The following is a 22958-nucleotide window of genomic DNA, read 5'->3' as shown; positions in this document are numbered from 1 at the left end:
CTCACTTCCAGCCCCTGTCCTCAGTGTCAGCAAAGCCCACTCCCCTGTCTCCCAACTTTTCTTTCTTGGGTGATAGCCAAAGAAAGAAGCAAACCTCCTCATCGACCTCCCTGAACCAAACTCAAAAGCCCTTCAGCTGACACCTCTGCTATGTTGACCTTTTGACTTTTGATTTGGGTAAAATTGAAGGTAAAAGAGACATGAATCCGGCAACTGAATTTGATTTTTTAGGCAGTTTGAGGAAAAGGGGTGTCCCCAGGAGATGACAGCGGACATGCTGGGGAGAGGACAGAGCAGAGGGACCTTGGGAAGGACCAGCTCCCCTGGGAAGACTTTGCTGCCTCAATTCCCAGGTGAGTTAGTTTTCTGTGCTCACTTCTGACATAGACTCTATCACGCTTCAAAATAACACAGGATGGGGATGGTCAAAAATGGGGTCCATTCACGCTGCACACAATCTGTACGCAACAAAAGCTTATTTAAAAAGTGAATTCATGAGCAAATGAATGAGCAAATGAATAGAAGGTTCTCCCTCAGCATCTGAGCTTCTTCCACTTACCATTTAACTTGGTGTTTTGCCCATTCATCCAACAAAATGTAGGGAACCTCTGACTGTTCATCAAGCTCTAGATTACATTCGTATCAGTTACTCACACGATAAACATTTCCCGAGTGCCTACTGAGCATCAGGTTCTGTGTTTGATTCCAGTGCTAAAATGTGATTAGTAGTTCCCAGTTTCATGATGTGCAGTGGAGACTGGAGAAAAACATCATCAGGCAATTTCAATTTCAATTTTTTCATGAATGGGGAAATTGCACTATGCAGGAGGACAGAAAAGGGAGTCCTGAATCAGATGGGGGAGGTGTGTCATGAAAGTCTATTTAAAAAAGAAAAGAAGGGGGCTTCTTATAGACTTGTTTTTAGAAGAGACTTCTATTAGCTGTCTGGCTCAGTTGTCAACACACAGAACTCCTTGGCCACCAAAGAGATCACATAGTATACCTAATAATAATGCCTCCCATTTAAAAAAATTGCTGCCATTAAAAAAAAAAAAAACTGAGTTGGCAAGGATCTGAATGAATGAGACTTCCAGGCCACTGTTTAGAAAACGGCAGGATAAAATGGTGCAGCTGTGTTGGAGAGCAAACGAACAATAGACTTCTATAAGATGCACATACATTTCAACCAAGCAGTTTAACACCTGCTGTGGCTCCCAGAGGAACTCTCATATATATGCACAGATAACTATATACAAGAATATCCATTGCAATATTGTTTGTGATGCTAAAATCCTGGAAAATGCCAACATGGTCATCCACAGGAAAATAAATGTATAAACTGAGGTACATACGTTCAGTAGAATGCACCATAGTGGTTATGAAAAACAGCTAGAAATGCATGTGTCAACATAGGTCTCAAAATTACAGTGTTAAGCAAAATTTGCACAAGAATATGAGCAGACTTTTTAAATGTCTGAAACAATATCATATAGTACATAATATATATGATTTAAGGATAAATACATACATCCAGGGTAAGAATGTGAAGATATGCATATGAATGATAAGCCTCAAAATCAGGATGGTGGTTTCCCTTGGAGAGGGAGGAGAAGATAGGCAATTAGGGAGAGTTATGTAGGAGGTTCCACTTGCATTTAAAAGTTTTTGTTTTCTAAGCTTGGTGTTGAATATATGAGAGTTTATTATATATTATTTATTATCTGTTTATTATTTATTGTGCTCTATACTTTTATGTGCTTGCAATATTTCAAGATGTAAATTTTAAAATTCTGCTACATATATATATTATGTCCTTTGCATCTCATGGAACCTTGTGAAATAGAAAAGCAGGGGTTGTTATTTTCCTGACTGGGATTTTTAAACTCATTGTGTGGATTATTTAAGAATCACCACAGCAGCACTATGAGGCAGTTGTGATGATTGTCACTATTTCACAGATGAAGCCACTGAGGCTCAGAGAGGGAGCAGCTTGCCCAACTCATATATTTATGGCAAGCTGGGGCAACAGGATTTGAACTCATGACCCACAGCCTCTTTGCTCAGGGGGCATAGAGTGTAGGAGTTAAAAGGGTCACCTCTAACACATTCTTAGGATAAACTCCCAGCTCTACCTCTTTCTACCTGTATGACCTTAAGTAAGCAGGCAAGCTTATCTCTGTGTCTCAGTTTCTTTACCTGTGAAATGGGGCTAATTATAGTAACTGCCTCATGAAGCTGTGTCATGAGGATTAAAACCATTCGGAAGCACTTAGAAAAGTGCCTAGCACACAGCAAATGCTACAAAAATAATTCCTTGTTATTGTTTCTAATTAGCCCTGAACACTACGCAGCAGGTGACCTTCCAGCCATGCTACCATTAGGCATTGCTTGGAGCTGGGTGGTGGTCAAGTGTGGGCTTCCAGCGTAGGGAATGAGAGGACTTTCAAAGATACGAGGGCCCATAATTTGGCCGGCAGATGAAAAGAATTGGTGATAGATTCATGAACCAGGCACTTCTCCTCCCTCCATTTGTTTTTCAGCCTTTCCCCCTCATCATCACTCACTGGCTCTATAAACAGACTTCCCAGTAATCGTTTTCCTTCCCTTTGAAGTCTCCCATCCATTCTCTCCTCACTCTTAGCCCACTCCCCTTCCTCTCCAAGGAGGACCTCGTGTTGGCAACAGTTTCCAACTGGACCAGGTGGAGATGCAGTTCGTAACATCCTCTAGAAAGTTAGGTCAGTTCCATCCAACACGTGTCTCTGAACACCTACTGGGTGCATTGGAAAGAACTTGGCTGAGGAAAGAGAGTCACAAGGGATAGAAGAGAAAGGCCCAATCAACTAGGCTGGAAACTGGGTTTTGTCAGAACATCTCCTGGAAATCTTCTTCATCTTTCTAAGTCTCAGTTTTCCCATCTGTACAGTGGGGTTGGTGTATGCACCAACCTCACAATTATATGGGAAGTAAGTTATACACTGTATGTGAAGCATTTGTCACCATTCCAGGAATGAAACAGAAGCTCAGCTAATGACAGTTTCCTTATTACTGTTGTTACTGGTGTGATGAAGAAGGAAGACATTTGAATAATGTCCAGCTCCTGGTCTAGAAGATTCAGTGAGTAGAGTGGCCATCTGCTTAGATCCAGAGCCAGGAGAAATCCAGGTCTGGAGGGAAGAAGATAATTCCATTTGGAACATGTTGAGTTTGAGATAGCTGAGTATGGGCCACATGGAGATATCAAGAGTGCATCTGGCAACACAGGTCTGGAGTCTTCGGGCTCAAGTCATGGAACAGTCATAATTCCTGGGATCCTGACTCCCACTTTTTGCAGTGACCATACAAACCCACTTCTAGAAGCTTGCACATGCACACAAACATCTCTGAGCCAAGTCCCAGAGGTTTGTCACTCAAAGGAAATAACCCAGTTTAGAAAATGACCAACTATAATGCCCTCTTCAGCAGAAAATAAAATCCAGCACCTTCTCCTGCAACTAGAGAAGGAGACCCAGAAGAAGGGGCAGTGATGTTTCAGGGAGCTTTTCATTTCCAAGAGCTCATAACACACCTGAGATACATCCCACACATATTCCACCATGAACAGTCCAGGGTATGCATCTACATACTATTGAGTAGGTACCAGCTACGTGGCCCAGAGGAGGACAATGGTCTCTGGGAAGGCTGGTCCATTGGCCCAAGGGTCTCCTTGATCAATAGGAAGGACGTGGCTGGAAGTGAGAGAGTGGGACTCCTGAAGACTGGTATTTGGGGAAGGCTCTTCTGGCCCAAGACTAGGACTAAAACTACACATCTGGATAGGTAATAAGCCTCCATCAGCTAAAAAGCATCATGTAGGTTGTACAGAGTTTGGAGAAACACGAAGTTTCTTTGAATTAAAAAAAAGTCAAAACCTGCCCTCTAGAAAAGTGTTATCAGTGTAAAAATCAAATAAATATAAACTACAACTCGAATCTCTCTTCCTTCTCCTGCCAGTGCCCAGAAGGGTCCATAGTCATCAATTTGTATTATTCATGACACTTTCTCTAGATGCAATATATAAGAAAGCTTCAATAGATGCATACAATCAATACAAATGATTTATCTTTATTTTCAAAAAACGTTTTATTAAAAAGATTTTTTTAAAGACAGAGTCTTGCTCTGTTGCAGAGGCTGGAGACCAGTGGCACAGTCATAGATCACTGCAGCCTCCAAGTCCTGGGCTAAAGCAATCCTCCAGCTGCAGCCTCTTGAGTGGCTGAGACTACAGATGCACACCACCAGGCCTGACTATGTTTTCCTGTTTTGTACAGATGAGAGTCTTTCTATGTTGGCCAGCCTGGTCTCGAACTCCTGGCCTCAAGCAATCCTCCTGCCTTGGCCTCCTAAAGTGCTGAGATTACAGGCATGAGGTACTGTGCCTGGCCTAATACCAACAGTTTCCTAAAAATGCTTGTTGGACCCATATTTGTGAGGGGAGAGAAATGATTGCTCATAAACATGTGTACTTGGAAAATTCGCAAATGAATATTGGTACTTTGATGCATTGCATAAGAATTCATTGAGCATCTGCTCCACACGAGGCAACATGTGTGTTTATTTGTGTGCAAAACAGCAAAGGGGGCTGATGTGGACTGCATTCCTTATTGGCATCCACACTCTTATGTGCACACAGCATATGTAATGTGGACGTCCATTTTTTATCTCAATTGGTTCCTTACCCTGGGTCTGTGGTGCCTGCTTGGCTTATTGCACGATGTGCAACGGTGCACCCAAGCCACCCCCACCCCCCCCACCCCCACCCCCCCACCCCCCGCCTTTGCAGGACTCCTCGCTCTTCCCCCACCCCCTTATTTGGAAATTTTATTTATTATCTGTGGGGAAGTGTATTGTTTGGAGATTCTGGTTTCTATTTCTCCACTGGCTTTGACAGATACTCAGGGAAAGGGGGTGTAGGGGGGAGAAGAGAGCATTTGGTTTTGTTTTATGATATGCCGTGGAGGCTCCGTTAAATTCTCAGAGGCCTTTGGGCCCAGAGGACCATGTAAATGAAAAGGCAATGCTGATGGTTTATGAGGGCTTGTGGAGAGAGCCATAATGACACGGAATGAGTGTGGTCACTCTTTGTAACGTAAGCAGTGGAAATAGCAAAACTGGGTTTAATGTGGGCAGTCATTTTAACAGTGCTAACACCACAGTAGTCATTGTGATAGCAACTCATGGAATGCAAACATGAATGGGGTGCTAAGATGAGTTATACCACAGAGACTCCTTGATCCACTTCGGAGATCGCACTGCCTGGGTTTGACTCTGGCTTCTGCCACTGGACTCCTTTCCTATCTTTCTGAGCCTCAGTTTCCTCCTCTGCAAAATGGACAGCACCATAACTATGCCTGTCTTCTAGGTTGTAGTGGGGACTGATAGAATGCCTGAGGCACTGTGCCTGGATGGTGAAGACTGAATAAATCTTTTCTGTGGCTTTCAAGCACAATGCATCCTCTTTGTAACACTGCTATGGAAGACATGATTTCATCTCTTTTTATGGATTAACTAACTTTTGTTAGACTATGTTGTCTCCCAGAGAAAGGTTCAAATCCTTGTTATCATGAATCCAATATGTCCAAAATCAAAATTACTTATCTTTTTTGTTGTTGCTGTTCTGCCCAATCCAGTATCCTCTAAGGTCTCTATAGAGTCTTTTGAAATGCATCATTTATCCCAGCCGTCTCCAACCTCAGTTGAACATAAGAATCTGCAGGAGAGTTTTTTAAACAGTACCCATGCCTGGTGTTCAATTGAAAGATTTTGGTTTAGCGGCCTTGGGATCAGGCTCAAGCATTTCCAGATGATTTGAATTCACATCCAGAGCTGAGACCAACAAGGTACATATCTGCCCAGGCGAGGAGCATTCTCCTTCCCCTGAACTCCTTCTCACTCTTGAAGAACCCTGTTGAACTCACTGTGGAGACACTTTTAACTTTTGCTTCCTCCTCTCCAACCTTGATGTCAGTTGCATGCTTGTCACTTCTCCATCAGACTGCTGAATAAACCACTCTCTTGGCTTCTGGACTTTCAGCATATCCCTCATCAATGGTCAACCTGTCCACCATTCTAGCTCCCCAAGTGCTCTTTGCAGCATGCATCTGATTACAGCGCTTAATCTCTCAATAGTTCGCCATCACCTATATGATTTAGTCCAACGTGCCAGCCTCTATTTGGAAGCCCTTCTAAATAGGCCCAGCCTGCCTTTCAGCCTCATCTGCAACCTCCTCTTCTGCCTGAATAATCACTATTTGATCATGCTCTTTCCACTGCATCTGCTTTTGCCCAGTGGTAACTCCTTGCACATTCCCCAGCCCAAGCCCCTCATCTACATCCCAGGCAATATGGATTGCTTCCTGGGGACTTTATAGCCTAATTTGATACGTGCTGTAGAAGTATGTACAGTATGGTTTTTATTTACATATCCGTCTCCCCCATTTGCCTTGGGAATTCCTCAAGTTCAAGGACTGGGTCTTATTCATCCACATGCTTATTCATCACCCCTCAGAAGCATTTGTTGAGCAGAACAAGCTGTATCACTTTCAGGTTTTACTCTGCAGCAGATTCTATTTTCCAAAGACTGCCATGGTGATGTCTTCCATTCTACATCTCCTTCTTCAGCATGACCCTGCCACACCATGTGGAGAGTCTAGCTTCTCTCTGCTTGAATACTGGCAGGGTTGTGATTATTTCTACCAACGGAATGGGGCACAAATGATGCTTTATGATTTCCAAGGTTGGACTATAAAAGTTAATGCAGCATCAGCTTTGTTCCCTAGAGCACCTCTGCTTCAATCCGTAAGCCTCCATGAAAAAGTCTGGCACCCCTGCGGCCACCATGTTGTGAAAAAGTCAAGCTGCATGGAAAGGCTGAATGTAGGGGTTCTGTCGACAATTTCATTTGAGCCCAGCCTCCAAGTGGTTCCAATCCAGCAATAGATACATGAGTAAAGAAACTTTCAGAATATTCTAGCCCTAGCCACCAAGTCACCTCTAGGCATTTGAATCTTTCCAGCTCGGATCTCAGACATTGTAGAGCAGCAGTAATCCACCTTTATGGTGCCAGTCTAAGTTTCTGACTCAGAATGAGCGACCATAGAAAATTTGTTTTTGGAAACTCCAAAGTATTGGGGTAGATTCTTATGCAACAATATCACCTAAAGGGCTCTCTTTTCTCCTTTGTTTGATATGTATCCCTGCCCTGGCTCTGCCTACCAACTTCTCCCCTATCATCCTCCCTCATCAGGATGTACCTTTACTGGACTTTCTGCTCCTCTATCATCCATACCTGGCTCCACTTCAGGACCTTCACCATTGCTGTTTCCTCTACCTGGAACAGTGTTCCCTCTGCCTGGAACAGTCTTCCCTGCCTCTTCCTACTATGGTGCATTCCTATCATTATTCAATTTTAATTCAAATATGTTTTATATGATATATATGTTACAAAGTATAAACATGTAAATAATTGACAATTAGACATTGTAAACATAGCATAAAAATTATATTTTATGTAATAGCCAATACATTCACAAAAACATGTGCAACATGGCTAAAATGAAAAATATTGACAATACTAAGTATGACAAAGATGCGGAACTGGTGGGAATGCAAAACAGCAGAGCCACTTTGGAAAATAGTTTGGCAGTTTCTAATAAAACTATACATGGAGTGATGCATACATATAAGCCAGCAATTCCACTCCTATGGGTTTATCCAAGAAAAAGGAAAACCCATGTTTACCTAAAGACATGTGCCTAAGTATTTATAGTAGCTTCATATGTAAGAGCTAAAAACTGGAAACAGCTCAAGTGTTCATCAACTGGGGGACAGACTAATCAACCATGGTTCATCCACACCACCCATACTATTCAGCCACAGAAAGGAACAGACTAGTGATAGTTGCAATGACACGGATGGATCTCAAGCATACTGGGCTAAGTGAAAAAAGCCAGGCATGGGAGTCTGCATTACTGTATGATTCCATTTTACCACCATCCAGAAAAAACAAAACTAGGGACGGGCGCGGTGGCTCACGCCTGTAATCCCAGCACTTTGGGAGGCCGAGGTGGGTGGATCACGAGGTCAAGAGATCGAGACCATCCTGCTCAACATGGTGAAACCCTGTCTCTACTAAAAATACAAAAAATTAGCTGGGCTTGGTGGCACGTGCCTGTAATCCCAGCTACTCGGGAGGCTGAGGCAGGAGAATTGCCTGAACCCAGGAGGTGGAGGTTGCGGTGAGCCAAGATCGTGCCATTGCACTCCAGCCTGGGTAACAAGAGCGAAACTCCATCTCAAAAAAAAAAAAAAAAAAACTAAAGGAGATCAGTGGTTTTGGGGGGCTGTGAGGGCTTGGTGGTGGGGGGCAAATGGAGAGGCTGTAAAAAGATTCATAGGGACTTCAGGGGACAAAAAAATGTTCTCTACTTTGATTTGGTGGTAGTCATGCAATGGGACCATTCATCAGAACTCCTTGAACTATAATGTTACCAAGGGAGAATTTTAATGTATGTAAATTATCCCAATAAACCTGTCTTATGAAAAATCACTTCCTTAGGGAGGCCAAAGACTTCTCTGACCTTGTTTTATTTAAAGGATATCGTTGCCCATCACAATCTTTTCCTTACATGACTTTATTTTTTTGCATAGTACTTAATGATTTCTAAAATTATATATAAAAACATATTTTATACTATAAATTTTATATAAGTTAATAAGAAATATGCAATTTATATAAGTAAAAAATATATTTTACATAGAAATATATGATATATTTATATTAAATATAAATATATAATGTATGTATTATAATAAGATATATGTATTTTTATATAAATAAGACAATATAATATACTTATATATAAAAATAAATATATTATATATTTTATATAAATAAGCAATATATAATATATATTTATATAAATAAGAAATATATAATATATATTTATTATAATAAATAAGAAATATATGTATTTTTATATAAATAAATATGACATGTGTAATATATAAATAAAAGAAATCCATAATATATTTTATATAAATAAGACATATATAATATATTTGCATATTATATATATTTTAACTTGCTTATTGTCTGTTTCTCCTCTAGAATGGCTGACTCCTGAGGGGGGATTATATTCATCATGCTCACTTCTCTATCTCTAGTTCTAGCTCACCAAGTGGCAGATAATCGATGTTCAAAATAAATATTGAGCTAATGGAAAACAAAGTGGCTTAGGCAAACACATGCCGTGACCTAAGCTGTTAAAAACAATTTAAAAAAAAAAAATTCCGAACTGAGTTACTTTTGAACTAGGCAACTTCTCAGCCAGAGCCCACTCTCTGCCAGAAGAACCTCCAGCCTTTTCAGAAGGGGCAAATGTGGATGAGGAGGATTCCAGAGCGGCCTAGGATTAGGGGACAAGACGAGAGCTTCGACTTGTTTTGGACCCCTGGACAGCTCAGGTCAGGAAAGAAATCTCTGTCCCCCATGATTCTCTTCCTCCATGCATGGCTGTGGCAGGTTCCGTCCAATCAGGTCATAAAATATGGTCTGAAAATCTGCACCCTTTGGGTTTGGTTTTGTTTTGTTATTTTATTATTAAAAACTAAACATGTGGAACACAGATAATTTGGTTCCGCATGAGGTTGCCTTTGGCTCCTGCATCTAAGGAATTTAACAAAGGAAATATATACATAGCTATTTGGTATAAAGATGGAAAGTAAAGATTTACTTCAAAAGATCATTAGAGTAACCTCTCTGGGCAAGTTGTGATCAGTAATGCTGCCCAGATCATCATATTGTGGGCTTTTTAAAGAATCTGGAGGCAGTGGGGGACTGTAAGACTTTTGTTTTTGTTTTTTTAAATTAGCTTTAAAAGGAAGCGTAGAGTGATGGTAGAGCCAACCTTTAAATATCCTTCTTAGAATGGTTGGAATTGGGTTTCAAACCTTAATGTGCTCCCAGGGACAATAATACAGGCTGGAAAATAATTATTTTCCAAGCTCCAGAGCTGCTTTACCCCTCCATCTGTACTGTCCCTGGCCAAGTTAAGTTCCCACCCAGGGCACATTGCCCCATTTAATTCTTTTTTCTGCCCCTGCCTTCTTCAGCATTATAAAGGGGGTAGGTCCTTCATTATAAACTCTCAGGGATCATGCCAAGACCTCTGCTAACAGAACAGTTTAGAGTTTAGCCCTCAGGAACTTGAAAAGATGAGACACACCACAGTTCAAGTGAAGCCAGATTCCTCAAGTAGCAATAGGAAGCTATCCTTTTGTATCTCACTTCTTTCACTCAATGTTATGTTTGTGAGATTCATCTACATGTTTGAGAGAGGTTGTAGTTCATTCATTTTTCACTGTAGAATAGTATGCTCCTCAGTGAATTTGCCACAATGTATTTATCTCTTTCGCTGTGGATAATGGCCACTTAGATAGTTTCACTTGCAGGGCTATTAGCAACAGTGTTGCCATTAAGGTTCTTCTAGATACCTTGGTGAATATGGGCAGCACTTTTCCTCCAACATCTTTAATCTCCTGGCCCAGAAGCTCAGAACCCCTTTGGAGTCATGGACATCTTGGATAACTTGATGGAGGCTGAGCCCCATATCCAAAATATACAGACACATACACACAGACAGAGACAGAGAGACAGAGACAGACATTCACAGACATAAAGGCAAAAGTGTAGAGACATATGCAATATTGCATATCATTTTAGGGGGGTTGCAATGAGCCTCAAGTGTATACAGGGACCACCTCAAGAACCCCAGCTGTACTCTGGTCTGGGAAGGGAATCAGAGAGACCTTTTCAGGGGTCCTGGCAAGCCATATCATAGGGGGAAACCAGAGAACAATAAGGTGAGTTTCCCTCCAAATCTGCTTCTGAATGCTTTTGTTTTTCCTCCTTGGTGCTGGGAGGTTTCCAGCCCCAGAGAGGGAGAAACAAGAGGTCAATTTCCCCAGCATAACTCCAAACCCCACAGCACTCCTGCAAAGCCTGCTGTGCTCTGTGTGGATGTCTGTGTTTGCACCAAGGGTGAGGGCAAGGCTGGAGCCAAGAATAACCCATAATTCTGCACACAGCAGATTGAGTTTCTTGTAGAATTTGCTCCCAGAGGAAACGGCAATGGCAGGAGCTGAGCATGGCTAAGGCCTCAGAGAGTGGATACACTATGTGTGTTGGAAAGCACCCACAGCAAAATTTGCAGACAGTGGGGTGCTCTGGGGGGCATGCACATGGGTTCAGGCATGCTAGGCAGTGCCATTCTTAGTCCTGGTCAACAGAATCCCTATGCTCTAAAGCCTTCTGCCCTGTCTTCTGGCTGTGCCCCCTCTTAAAGGCAGGGAGTTGGCAGGAGCCACTTTGCCCCATCATTGGTACTCCCATGTTCATGGCACCCAGAAACAGATTCCTGTCACTATACTACAGCTTGGCTACCTGGGATCACCAGGCCGTGGGTGATGCACCCTCTAGTCCCAGGATGCTGTGGTTCCCACCTATGTCTCTCTCCATTGCTCTGTGTACTTCTTGTCTGTTGCTCTCCGGCTGCTTCTGTGTCTGTTTCAGTATCTCACTGAGCTTTGTTTTCCTGTATGCATCTCTTCCTCAGGCTCTTTCCTTGATGCTCCTCTCTCTGTGTTTATCTCTGTACATCTCTCTCTGATGTTCCTTCCATCTTTACTTAGCCAACAAGCCTCTTAGCACCTTCCTGTCCCCCCATAATTGGCCATTGGGGACAGCTGCCGGCAGTGACACCAGAGCCCTTTTGTGCCCACTTTGCCTTCCTCCCTCTGCAGCGCCAGCCCTGGACCACTGCTGGAGAGGGAGCTGCAGAAGGAGCTCAGCTCTCTTTGAAAAGACCTTCACCCGCTTTCTCGCTCCAAACTCCAAGGCTCCTTGCCGTAAGGGGGAGGGGAGGGCTTCGTAACAGCCTCTAAGCTTCTTAAAACTAGGTTTTCCATGAATTCTTAAAAAACGTTTTTCGATCCTTTTAGCCCTAGGGCAGGAAGAAGACTGGAAGCTCCCTGCAATCAATTGAATCAGTATTTCCCAGGCATCCTGAAGAGGCAGCTCCCGGGACCAGTCTTCCCTGCACCAGCTTCCCATGTTGATGCCTCATCTTAAAGGGAAGGAGAGGGAGATCGTTTTGAACTCATTCCCCTTCCCCAGCTCCCCGCTTCAGGAATGTAGGTCCTGGAGTCTAGAAGGAAAGGACTGGGGGACAGAGCCCCGAGTGTGAGGAGGTGGTCTCACTGGAACCCGGCACAGGCGGAGCTTCAGGGGCACCCAGGTTTTCCTGCTCCGAGTGCAGGGTCGCATCGGAGCCCCCCAGCTAATCAGCCGCGCCTGCAGGATCTTGCCTTCTCCAGAAGGTGGAGAAGGCATGAATTTTTAAATTCCCCTCCCCTCCCGGACCAAATGGGGTGAGATTACGACAGGCCAAACCGTCTCTTCAAAAATTAAGATTGGGAGCGGTTCCATTCCAACTCATATGACCGAGCAGAGAATATTGCAAAAACTTTTCCAAGTTGCGCAAAAAAACGGTTCCACTCCCGGCTCCCGCCAAGCCTCCCGAAATGACTGCAAGCTTTTGCACGTCCCTGAAGGGCATTTTTCCAGGCAGACGGTCCATAGCCCTTACTAGATTTTCAAAGAGCTACGCGGAGCCCACCACAACCACCACCAAAAGGGTGAAAAGGTTAAGGACCCTTACAAAGGTACGCAGCGCCGCGATTTCAGTTCGAAAGAAAACCTCTGCCTGCCTACTGGCCTTGCTTTTTTTTTTTTTTTTTTTTTAATCTCCCTCCCCTTCCTCCTCCTCCTCACCCCACCCCTTTTTTTTCTTTTGCAACTTTTCTTTGACATTTCAAAGCCTCTCCTGGTTTCGATTTGAAGCTCCCGGATAAAATCGATCAATTTCAGGAAAAAAAAAAAAAAAAAAAAAAAACACCACAAACGAAGGATTCCGGTTCTGGAATTCAAAGTCCTGTCCCTTCGGCGAGGGCGGAGCTGGAGGCAGAGGCAGGCGGTCATCAAAACTTTGTTCGGGCAGGCACCTCATTTTCCCCCTGCTTCCCTCTTCCCCAGACTTTTTTCCCCCCAAAAGACAGAGGGATCAAAGAAAAAGGTTTAAGGTTTTCGGCTAGCGAGCACCAGGCGCCCAGCGCAGTTGGGGTCGGGGAAGCGGGACGTTGACCTTGCCCCGCCCACTTGGCAGCGGGAAGCCCCCACATCTGTTTACTACCTGAATCTGAGACCTCAGGTATTTCAGGAAGCCGGTCCGGCAACTTTAAAAAGACTGAGAGGTGGCCAAAGTCATAAACTGGAAGACAGAAACCGACTCTTGGATCTGAGACCTCATTCCTGTTTTATTGATTAAGGAGAGCAGGCTAGATGGAGTTAGAAACAAGATGGAAAGTTGAAAGGTCCCACCCAAGTCCTCTTCCGCTGGCCTTCGCCTTCCAAACAGCCTCTGCGCAGCTCACCCCAGCACATCTCTGTGGGGAAGGGGACGCCAAGGAAGGGAAGGTGGAAATTTGTGAATGTGGCCCTTACAGGAAATTCAAAAGGAATAAGACTAAGGGGGCAGGATTAAATCTCATTTTATCTGGTAACGTTGTGGGCTGCAGGTAAGAGGGCGCAATCCTGGTAATTGATTTTTTTCTTGATTTAAAATTCTTACATTTTGTTCATCGTGGGATTTTTTTTTTTTTTTGCATTCATTTTGGCTTTTTAAATGCACTGTCTTAAAATATGATCTGTCTTGATTACCGAGATAGTTTCACCGCCTTATTTGCCCCATGCGAAGCCTCATTCTGGTCCCTGCCCGCTTAGCCAGGACAGCTGAAAGGGGCCCTCGAAGTCCAAGTCTTGGCCAGCAAGCATTTGAGTGTTTGGGTATCACTGAGAGGAACAGGCATTTAGGAAATGAAGAGGAGACAGAGAAAATTTTAAGGGTGCTGAGCTTCTTTTCTGATTGGAATCCCTGGTCAGATCAAGGCAAGAGAGAAATCTCATTTTCCTCCCCTAAGACGTGACTCCGTTCACTGTGACATTTCTGGCTGTGATTGAGAGCAGGGAGGCTCGGCCATCTGACGTGAGGTCAGGGGCCTGGATTTTGTTCCTGGGAGCCCAAATCAAACTTACTGTGTGGCCTGGGACAAGCTGTGCTGTGCTGAGACTGTAGCCTCCTTAGGAGATTTTGTTTTTTAATGGAAGAGACCAGCCAGAGATATCCAGAATATGTTAAATAAATCAGTTTTCCAAAATTCTTCTTGGTTTGAGAGTAGGTTCCCCCTACAAAGCCTCTATTTAATTAAAAGGCTTGTAATAATGCCTAAGCTTTACTGTGTTCGCCCCAAGTTAGACGCTTTGCCAATCGTTTTTAAAGCATTATCTCTTTTAATCTTTACAACAGACCCAGGAGGTAGAAATTATCTTTCATTCCTATTTTACAAATGAAGAAACTGAAGGCAAGAGCAGGGAAGTGATTTGTGTACAGCAGCTGAATGGTGGGCTTCAGAGATCAGGCAAGTTTCCTCTAAAGATCCCGTTCTTACACACTACATGTCAGTGGAAAATTTTCAGCATTTGCATTTAAGAACATTTGAGGACAATGGAAGTGTGAATGGGTTTGGAGAGAGAAGGCCACCTGCTCTAGAAGAAGCCACCTCAGGATCTGCATTTCTGTGCCGTCTGCATTCAAATTGCCCTTCAGAGCGGCTTCTTCCTTGCCCGGTTCATATCCCCCAGAATGAACTACACCACCATCCAAAAACAGCTGTTTTTTAGCCAGTAACAACCTAGGCATGTACTCTGTGTACCAGAGCATTTTCAATAAGCCACAGATCCTCAGGCTGACAGAGAAGCCACTGGAGGTTGAGAGCCAGGCACGGGGGATCAGGCACACAGAAAACATAAGATGAGAAACTAGGAAACAGGGCATGTCCTGATGCTGCCTAAAATTCCAGGAAAAAAGGCATTCAGGGGTTAGAGGAATGGGTGCCGCAGCATGAGAACCGTGGAGAGGAAACAATGGTGGTTGGTCCCCGATTCACAGCCTTTGGTATCTCTAGGGTATTTGTTTTTGGAGAAGAAACATCTGTGAGGGTAAAACACTTCCTGAGTGAAGCAACTGTGTCCCACAGAAGCAGGGATATATCTGATTTTGTATGATGCCTTCAATGCAGAAGTACTTTTAGTTTTTCATACAAATATTATTATTATTATTATTATTTTGAGACAGACTCTCACTCTGTCACCAAGGCTGGAGTGCAGTGGCGTGATCTCAGCTCAATACAACCTTTGCCTCGTGGGATCAAGTGATTCTCCTGTCTCAGCCTTCTGAGTAGCTGGGATTACAGGCACGCACCTCCATGCCCTGCTAATTTTAATATATTTTTTTAGTAGAAATGGAATTTCACCGTGTTGGCTAGAGTGGTCTCAAACTCCTGACTTCAAGTGATCCACCTGCCTTGGCCTTCCGAAGTGCTGTGATTACGGGCATAAGCCACTGCACCTGGCTACAAATATACTTTTAAAGGTCTTTCAGATTTGGGGTTCAAACAAAAAGGTCGTCAGAGATCAGATTGGCAGCTGGAAATAGATGACCTGTTACAAAATCTGAATTGTCTTTCCCTGTTGTTAATGATAATAATAACTTTAATTCGGAGAGTGCTTACTCATAAATGCTTTAATAAACACATTTCTCCTCTTATCTTCAGGTCATAGCTCTATGATAGATAGATATATTAACAAGTCGTTCCTTTTCACCTGTAAAGAAACTAAAGCCCAGCAAGGTTAAGTTGCTCACCCAAAGTCACACAGCAGTAATAAAAAAAATAGAGTTCCAATTAAGTTTTTGTGGAACCCTAGACTCATGTTTCTATCCCATTCCACGGCCAGGGGCAAAGCTCATGGAACATATTCAACAATTTGCAAGGCTGTCCAGACGGTGTCAGAGATTCAAAGAGTCTAAGAAATGCCACATGTAATTTCGGAAGGCAGCCCCCAAAAGTTATCGCAATCCTTTCTCCTGGCCAGGAGGCAAGAAAGGAGCAAAGAATTGCTGTCCAGGATAGCCAGAGTATTAAAAACATGGGGCCAAGGAGATACGTGCTGAGGAACAGACTGCAATTGACTGAGAGACACGGTCCCCAAGTGAGATTTCCCAGTGACTGTCACTTGGCCCAAACAGATGGTATCATCCAATCTGTTTGAGCCAGAACTTAACAGAGTAGTCAACATTTGCTGAGAATCTGTGCACCATTTTTTTTAACCAAAGTGCTACATCATTTCTCTTTCTAATAATCCAGTGGAGAATTGTCTGGACAACCATGCACAGTTGTGCAGGTCATGCACTGCACAAAAAGGATGTCATTCACATCCCTCTATCCTTGCCTTTGTACGTTTATATATATACAGCTACCCTCAGTATCCATGGGGCACTAGTTCCAGGACTCCTTGCAGATACCAAAATCTGAGGCTTCTCAAGTCCCTGATATAAAATGGCATTGTATTTTCATATAACCGACTCATCCTTTCGTATGCTTTGAATCATCTCTAGAATACTTTTAATACCAAATACAATGTAAATGCTGTGCGAATAGTTGATATATCGTATTGTTTAGGAAATAATGACAAGAAGAAAAGCCTGTATGTGTTCAGTACAGACACTTTGGTTGTTGTTTTGAGTATTTTCCATTTGCAGTTGGCTGAATTCATGGATTCAGAACTTACAGACAAGGAGGGCTGACTGTATTTATTACAACCGTTTACCAGAAGATGGCAGTAAGGTGTCTTGTTTTAATGATAGTATATTATGACAGAATTCCAATGTGGAAATAAGGTGGCTTGAGGGAAGGGTGGCTTTTTCTAATTACATAAAGACACAGTATGGGTAATGACCCTGGTTATGATCATTTCCTGCATTCACAGCTGGGCTCGCTGAGATTGAGAAGACTGGAGTGCCTGACTTAGGTTCACAGAACTGGTTAGAAGGTAAGTCAGCCCTCAAACAAGTCCGTAGTCTGGGCTTCCACTCACTATATTGGGGCTCCTAGGAGGTTGAGAAACAATTTGGAATCACCCAGATCTAGGTTTGACCTTAACCTCTCCTGTTTAAAGATGTTGTAACAAGTGATTCATACCCTCTGAGCACTGGTCTCCACATCTGTAAAATGGGTACAATAATAGTCCCCACCACAAGCCTAAAATTTATATGGAACCACAAAGACTTTGAATAGACAAAGCAGTTCTAAGTAAAAGGAGCAAAACTGGAGGCATCATACTACTTGGCTTTAAACTATGCTATGAAGCTATAGTAACCAAGACAACATGTTAGTGACATGAAAGCAGACACATAGACTGATAGAAAACCCAGAGAGGAATCCACACATTTACAGTCAACTCATTGTCAGCAAACCTGCCAATAACACAATGGGGCAAGGGTAGTCTCTTCAATAAATGGTGCTGGAAAACCTGGGTAAGCATATGTAGAAAGAAAAAACCAGAGCCCTATCTCTCACCATAGATAAACATCAAATCAAAATGGATTACAGAGTTAAACATAAGACCTGAGATTTTTAAACTATTAGGAGCAAACCTTGAGGAAATGCTCCAGGACATTGGTCTGGGTAAATTTTTTGTGTAAGATCTCAAAAGCACAGGCCCAAAGCACTCAAAAGGCAAAAATAGACAAATGGGATTACACCAAGCTGAAAGGCATCTGTACAGCAAGGTAAGCCATCAACGAACTGAAGAGACACCCCACAGAATGGGAGAAAATATTTGCAACCTACATCTGACAAGGAGTTAATAACCAGAGTATCCTGCAGGAGCTGGATTTAAAATAAAAATAACCAGAATACATAGAAGTTCTAACAATTCAATAGAAAAAGGGAAAGGAAGGAAGGCAGGAAGGAAGGAAGGGAGGAAGGCAGGAAGAGATGGAGAGAGGGAGGGAGGAAGGAGAAAAGACAAAAGAGGTATACTAAAAATTATTCAATAATACTAATCGTCAGAGAAATGCCAATCAAAACCACAGTGAGATATCATCTCACCCCAGTTAAAATGACTTTTATCAAAAAGACAAGGAAGAGCAGACGATAAGGAGAAAAGTAAACCTTTATACACTGTTGGTGTGAATGCAAATTAGTATAGCCACTATGGAAAGCGGTATAGAAGCTATTCAGAAAACTAAAATTAAGCCAGGTGTGGTGGCTCATGCCTATAATCCCAGCACTTTGAGAGGCCAAGATAGGCAGATCACCTGAGATCGGGAGTTTGAGACCAGCCTGACCAACATGAAGAAACCCTATCTCTACTAAAAATACAAATTAGCCAGGCATGGTGGCACATGCTTGTAATTCCAGCTACTTTGGAGGCTGAGGCAGGAGAATTGCTTCAACCCAGGAGGTAGAGGTTGTGGTGAGCTGAGATCACACCATTGCACTCCAGCCTGAGCAACAAGAGTGAAACTCCGTCTCAAAAAAAAAAAAGAAAGAACGAAAGAAAAAGAAAAAAAATTAGCTGGATGTAGTGACAGTCACCTGTAATCCCAGCTACTTAGAAGGCTGAGGCAGGAGAATCACTTGAACCCAAGAGGCGGAGGTTGCAGTGAGCAGAGGCTGTACTCCAACCTGGGAGACAGAGTGAGACTCTGTCTCAAAACAAATGAACAAACAAGCACAAACAAACAAACAAAACCCTAAAAACAGAATTTCCGTATGATCCAGCAATTCTACTTCTAGGTATCTATCCAAAAGAAGGCAAATCAACATATTGAAGAGGTATCTACACTCCCATATTTATTGTAGCACTATTCACAATAGCCAAAATATGGAATCAACCCAAGTGCCCATTAGTGAATAAATGGATAAAGAAAATGTGAGATATAGATATGTACCTCACACTGGAATATATATATATATTCATAAAATGGAATATTACTCAGACATAAAAAAGATGAAATTCTGACATTTGCAGCAGCGTGGATGGACTGGAGGTCAATGTGTTAAGAGAAATAGCCAAGCACAGAAAGACACATGCGTCACATGTTCCCACTCACATGTGGGAGCTAAAAAAGTGAATCTCATGAAGATAGAAAGTAGATTTGTGGTTATCAGAGGCTGGGAAGGGTGATGGGGAGAAGAGATAAAGAGAGGTTGATTAATAATAAAAATATACAGTTTGACAGGAGAAAGAAGATCTAGTATTTGATAGATCAGTAGAATGACGAAAGGTCACAATAATTTACTGTATATTTCAAAATAGCTAGAAGAGAACAATTTGAATGTTCATAGAATAAAGAAAAGATGGATGTTTAAGGTGATGGATAGCCTGATTACACCGATTTGAGCTTTACAAGTTATATGAATGCATTAAATTATCACATGTATCCTGAAAACATGTACATCATCTATTATGTATCAATTTTTTAAAACTTTAAAAATAATCCCTACTGCAGGAGAAAAGAGATAATATAAGCAAAGTGTTTCATTCAACACCTGGCATGTAAACACTGGCTAGCATTATTATGAATTGTGTCTGATTTGTACATAGTTGAACCTTTTTCTTTCATGTGTCTTGAGTGGAGGGATTCCAGACCAAACCCTACCTCCCAGCACACAAGTTTGGGAATGTTCACAGGCTTTCTAGTCATCGTGGTTCCTGGAAGGGTCTCTTGTTTGGGGACATTCTGTCATTTCTATTTTCAGTCCTATTTTTCTTCAGTTTGCAGCTGGATATGGAGGAATTATTGGGAGGGGGGCATCTAGATGATTTGTCCAGCTGTGGCTGCCTTCAGTTCTCTAAGACACAGAGAGAGAAAGGAGGAAAGAAAGACAAAGAGAAGGACCTAGAGGGAGATTGTCAATCCAGCAATATTCACGAAGCCCTAAATTTATTTTGCAAATGATGACTTTAATAATTCAAACCCAGCAAATGGCCGGGAAAGCCAAGTACCACCTCATTCAGCACCTTAGTGACATTCAGAACTAAGAAACCTGTCCTCTCATTTCAGCCTGATGATGTCACCAGATGCAGATGATGGAATTTCCACAACCTACCCCCAACAACAAAATCAAGTTATTAAGACCGCTGGGGAACTTACAATTCTTAACATTTATTATATAATTGTTATGATTATTACCACTCTAATTTATTTCCCTACTTAAAAATGTTCTGGCAACTGTAACTCATTTTAGTCTGATCCTCGCAAACTGGGAGAGCTCGGATTATTTAGAGAGAGAGAAAGCGCGCGTTTAGCCAGGTGCGTGAGTCTCAAATTTCCTCAGAATTGCTGCAGGGCCTCACTCAATATAGAAATAAGCAAAAAACAGTGTGTGCATTATATCAATATTATGATAATGCGCACCGAACGCAGATCGTAAGTGATTAATTCAGTCATTTTCCAAGTTTATCCCTGGGGATTTAGATCCTAAAGAGCCCTGAATGAACACATGCACACACATAATCCCATCTTCCACAGGCTCTGTGGAAAAACACTTTAATGCGAAATGAGGGATGAGAAATTAGGTATATATAGTAGGAAAAGCAGCTTTTTAATTGTAGGCTTAGTCTTGTCTGTAACCTGTGGGCGAAGCGGGGGGACTCGGGAGGTATAAAGGAAATAAAAGTAGCTGAATCATATCGTTATGTGGTATTTCACCAGTATGTTAATATTATAGAAATGAAAAGCCCTTATGTGGAGAAGTTTGCATCTGAGCTTAAACTGAGTATTTGATCTGAAGGGCCTGTGAGTAGGAAAAGAAATTGGACTCCTACATGGACAGTTAAAATGCCAGTAGATTTATATTAATTGAGCCATTGACTGGTTTATGTTTAGTAAATGTGCTCCCCTGTTATAATGATGATATTAATATTAAGGAGAATTTGTTGAGTAGTTACTATGCTCCATTGTGCTAAGACAGTGGTTCTCAGTAGGGAAGGTGGTGATGTGTCCCTCCTCCCTTCCCCAGGGGACATTTGACAATGTCTGGGGACATTTTAGGCTGTCACAGCTAGAGTGCTGCTGGCATCCAGTCAATAAAGGTCAGGGATGCTGCTACTTATTCTGCAATGTACAGGACAGTCTCATCACAGAGTATCTGACCCCAAATGTCCATGTGCCAACAAGGAGAAACTCAGTGCTAAGGCATTGCATAAATCAACTCATTTAATATTTGCGACAATTTTTCAAACTAGCATAAATCAACTCATTTAATATTTGCGACAATTTTTCAAACTAGATATTATTAGTTGCCCCATTTTACAGATGAAGTAATGAGGCTTGGAGAAGTTAAAAGGACTGTCCAAGGTCATTCAAGGACTGTGGAAGGCAGTGAGAAAAAGACTCACCTCTGGTCTCTGTTCACTGCTGGAAACAAGGCAGAGAAATGCTCCCAGGTAATCCACGTGGTTCCCGTCTCACACTCCCATGCAAGCTGAGGTGTGTATTCCATGGAAGAGTCTACCTCCAGCTACCTGCCAAACCACCTCTGTATAAACAGAAACTAAGCCAAGCCCGGTAGACAGGTACACAATACTATCCGCCCTGAGCAAATTCTGAAAGACGATCAACCAATCTATCAGTGCTTATCTCCAGGGTAAGATATGGGAGACTTTATTTTTTGCCTTATTCATACATTGAGCATGTAACAATTTCATGATCAGAGCAAAACAGTGATATTAAAAGTATGTAGACAGCTTATGTAATAATGTGGGAAATAATTGTGGCGAGGGAAACAAGATAAACAGATGCATATTCTGTGGCTACTCTTGCTTCTATGAGAATGTAAACAACCATAATGTCAGCATGTCCACCTTGATGAAGGAAACCTGGAAGTTGGGAGCCCTCACTTTCTTACAATGTAGGAAATGAATGCTTTCTTTCTTTTTTATACCTTGTCTATTAAATGGACTTACTGTATACTAATATATTTTCACTATTTTTCATAAATTAAATTATGTCTACAATAATAATACAGACTGCCTCTGGATTAATTTTATTTATTTATTTATTTATTTTGAGACAGAGTCTCTCTTCATCACCTAGGCTGGAGCGCAGTGGCTTAGTCTCAGCTCACTGAAACCTCTGCCTCCCAGGTTTAAGTGATTCTTGTGCCTCAACCTCCCGAGTAGCTGGGATTACACGCATGCACCACCACACCCAGCTAATTTTTGTATTTTTAGTAGAGATAGGTTTCACCATGTTGGCCAGGCTGGTCTCTACTTCTTGACCTCACGTGATCTGCCTGCCTCAGCCTCTCAAAGTGATGGAGTTACAGACAAGAGCCACCATGCCTGGCCCAGCCTCTGGACTAATTTTAAAAACACATTGATTGATTGATTGAGGCAGGATCTTGCTCTGTCACCCAGCCTGGGATGCACTGACACAATCATAGCTCACTGCAGCTCAAACTCCTAGGCTCAAGAGATCCTCCCAACTCAGCTTCCCAAGAAGTTTGGACTACAGGTATGAACCACTGTGCCCCGGTTAATTGGATTTTTACACAAAAGAGTGTAAACATTTAACGTATATTTTTCTGAGATGTCTTTCCATAGTTTTCTATAGATTCTCAAAGAGGTACAGGGGAATCCAAAAATAATCATTGCAACTAACATGTATTAAGCACTTAGTTTCAAGAACTATGCTAAACATTCCACATGCATCATCTCACTTACTATTCTAATAACCTTACCAGGTCAATAATATTTTTAACCTTATTTTACAGATAAAAGACAGAAAGACTCAGAGAGGTTAAGACATTTGTCTAAAGACCCACAGCAGCAGAGCCGGAATTTGAACCTAGTTGCATCTAGCTTTTAACAGAGCTTTAATTGTCCACCTCATTAAAAAAAGTTAAGAAGCAAGGATTCATTTATTCATTAGGGCCCTTCCAAGTGTGCCATT

At 42.2% G+C, this 22958-nt stretch overlaps 1 long non-coding RNA gene across 2 annotated transcripts; it reads left to right on the top strand.

The window, feature by feature from the left end:
- On the top strand, nucleotides 1-22027 carry LOC100895429 (uncharacterized). 2 transcript variants are annotated; one of them, XR_013522406.1, is made up of 3 exons: nucleotides 1-353; nucleotides 9356-9504; nucleotides 12040-12756. It is a non-coding gene; the product is annotated as an uncharacterized LOC100895429 (long non-coding RNA). The 2 variants fall into 2 exon arrangements; XR_013522405.1 differs by lacking the exon at nucleotides 1-353 and adding an exon at nucleotides 20067-22027 and having other exon boundaries at nucleotides 9333-9504; nucleotides 12040-17044.
- Nucleotides 22028-22958: the final 931 nt, after the last annotated feature.

Source organism: Callithrix jacchus, chromosome 9 (genome assembly GCF_049354715.1).
Source record: "Callithrix jacchus isolate 240 chromosome 9, calJac240_pri, whole genome shotgun sequence".
In the NCBI taxonomy this organism is placed as follows: domain Eukaryota; kingdom Metazoa; phylum Chordata; class Mammalia; order Primates; family Cebidae; genus Callithrix; species Callithrix jacchus.
The sequence above is the reverse complement of the archived record's forward strand: the minus strand, read 5'-3'. Positions and strand labels throughout refer to the sequence as shown.